Below are 3542 nucleotides of genomic sequence, written 5' to 3'. Positions count from 1 at the left end.
ATACTGAGGGAGAACTGCTATACAGATACTGAGGGTGAACTGCTATACAGATACTGAGGGATAACAGCAGATACTGAGGGAGAACTGCTATACAGATACTGAGGGAGAACTGCTATACAGATATTGAGGGAGAACTGCTATACAGATACTGAGGGAGAACTGCTATACAGATACTGAGGGAGAACTGCTATACAGATACTGAGGGAGAACTGCTATACAGATACTGAGGGAGAACTACAGATACAGATACTGAGGGAGAACTGCTATACAGATACTGAGGGATAACAGCAGATACTGAGGGAGAACTGCTATACAGATACTGAGGGAGAACTGCTATACAGATACTGAGGGATAACAGCAGATACTGAGGGAGAACTGCTATACAGATACTGAGGGAGAACTGCTATACAGATACTGAGGGATAACTGCTATACAGATACTGGGGGAGAATTGCTATACAGATACTGAGGGATAACAGCAGATACTGAGGGAGAACTGCTATACAGATACTGAGGGAGAACTGCTATACAGATACTGAGGGAGAACTGCTATACAGATACTGAGGGATAACAGCAGATACTGAGGGAGAACTGCTATACAGATACTGAGGGATAACAGCAGATACTGAGGGAGAACTGCTATACAGATACTGAGGGATAACAGCAGATACTGAGGGAGAACTGCTATACAGATACTGAGGGATAACAGCAGATACTGAGGGAGAACTGCTATACAGATACTGAGGGAGAACTGCTATACAGATACTGAGGGAGAACTGCTATACAGATACTGAGGGATAACATCAGATACTGAGGGAGAACTGCTATACAGATACTGAGGGATAACTGCTATACAGATACTGAGGGAGAACTGCTATACAGATACTGAGGGATAACAGCAGATACTGAGGGAGAACTGCTATACAGATACTGAGGGATAACTGTTATACAGATACTGAGGGAGGACTGCTATACAGATACTGAGGGAGAACTGCTATACAGATACTGAGGGAGAACTGCTATACAGATACTGAGGGTGAACTGCTATACAGATACTGAGGGATAACAGCAGATACTGAGGGAGAACTGCTATACAGATACTGAGGGAGAACTGCTATACAGATATTGAGGGAGAACTGCTATACAGATACTGAGGGAGAACTGCTATACAGATACTGAGGGAGAACTGCTATACAGATACTGAGGGAGAACTGCTATACAGATACTGAGGGAGAACTACAGATACAGATACTGAGGGAGAACTGCTATACAGATACTGAGGGATAACAGCAGATACTGAGGGAGAACTGCTATACAGATACTGAGGGAGAACTGCTATACAGATACTGAGGGATAACAGCAGATACTGAGGGAGAACTGCTATACAGATACTGAGGGAGAACTGCTATACAGATACTGAGGGATAACTGCTATACAGATACTGGGGGAGAATTGCTATACAGATACTGAGGGATAACAGCAGATACTGAGAGAGAACTGCTATACAGATACTGAGGGAGAACTGCTATACAGATACTGAGGGAGAACTGCTATACAGATACTGAGGGATAACAGCAGATACTGAGGGAGAACCGCTATACAGATACTGAGGGATAACAGCAGATACTGAGGGAGAACTGCTATACAGATACTGAGGGATAACAGCAGATACTGAGGGAGAACTGCTATACAGATACTGAGGGATAACAGCAGATACTGAGGGAGAACTGCTATACAGATACTGAGGGAGAACTGCTATACAGATACTGAGGGAGAACTGCTATACAGATACTGAGGGATAACATCAGATACTGAGGGAGAACTGCTATACAGATACTGAGGGATAACTGCTATACAGATACTGAATGAGAACTGCTATACAGATACTGAGGGATAACAGCAGATACTGAGGGAGAACTGCTATACAGATACTGAGGGATAACTGTTATACAGATACTGAGGGAGGACTGCTATACAGATACTGAGGGAGAACTGCTATACAGATACTGAGGGAGAACTACAGATACGGAGGGAGAACTGCTATACAGATACTGAGGGGTAACTGCTATACAGATACTGAGGGAGAACTGTTATACAGATACTGAGGGAGGACTGCTATACAGATACTGAGGGGTAACTGCTATACAGATACTGAGGGAGAACTGCTATACAGATACTGAGGGAGAACTACAGATACGGAGGGAGAACTACAGATACTGAGGGAGGACTGCTATACAGATACTGAGGGAGAACTGCTATACAGATACTGAGGGAGAACTACAGATACGGAGGGAGAACTGCTATACAGATACTGAGGGGTAACTACTATACAGATACTGAGGGAGAACTGCTATACAGATACTGAGGGAGAACTACAGATACTGAGGGAGAACTACAGATACTGAGGGAGAACTGCTATACAGATACTGAGGGAGAACTACAGATACTGAGGGAGAACTGCTATACAGATGTTGTCCATTGACATCTGCTGAATATTCAATCTATTGACTGTTCACACTGTTCACGTCTTCATTGTGTTGCCTGTGCTGTGGAAGACCTGTGATCCGAATACTAAAACCCATTGGGAGCATCTATATATAGCAGTGTGTAGATAAATGTATTTTCTATTGGCAAGAGTGAGGTATAGAAAAAGAGTAGACTAGATTGTGTATACAAGACTTACAATACAATATCACAGAAGTTAGTCAAGGATTTAATGATCACACCGTTTTATTACAAAGAAAACAAACAAACTGTACATGAGGATGAAGGGTGTTTACATTGTTTCAGAAAGAAATATAAACAGATAGAAGCTGACTCCCATTCTCAGCTCAGATAGAAGCTGACTCCCATTCTCAGCTCAGATAGAAGCTGACTCCCATTCTCAGCTCAGATAGAAGCTGACTCCCATTCTTAGCTCAGATAGAAGCTGACTCCCATTCTCAGCTCTTCCTATCTGTCCTGTCCTGAAAACAGGGTCCTATTCTCTAGGAACCGAGAGGAAGCAAACAGGCCGGAAGAGGGAGGGACCTACGCAAACTTGTCTAATAAGAAATGCTTGTTTTTGTTTTTCCATTGCAGAACATTTTGCTACGGTGTGCGCTAATGAATACGACCCTCTACTACCTTGTTCAAGGACCCATTTGAACCGTGTGCTACTGTAGATGCCCAGGGTCCTTCCTGATCAGAAATTGTATTTACAGTGAGAGCTGAGGACCTCCAGAGGTTATAGATAGGATTAGGAAAGTGTAAGCTGATCCTAGATCTGTGGTTAAGGGCAACTTCCGCCAGCCCTGCAACGTGATTGGTCGAAACAAACGATCTGGTGGCTGCAATGAACCCTGAGATATGAGGCACGTTTCGCATTGGAGCGTTACACACACCAAACACACACACACAAACAGATAAGCACAGCAATAGCAGCAGCCACACAACACGGTCATTACTTTCATCAAAGTGTCTGCAAGAGATTTCTAGAAGCCTCCTCAGAAAGCCAAAACAGAGACAGATTCTAGAAGCCTCCTCAGAAAGCCAAAACAGAGA

This window comes from Oncorhynchus mykiss, chromosome 13 (genome assembly GCF_057628025.1).
Source record: "Oncorhynchus mykiss isolate SJ-2025 chromosome 13, ASM5762802v1, whole genome shotgun sequence".
NCBI lineage: Eukaryota > Metazoa > Chordata > Actinopteri > Salmoniformes > Salmonidae > Oncorhynchus > Oncorhynchus mykiss.
Note: the sequence above shows the minus strand (reverse complement) of the source record.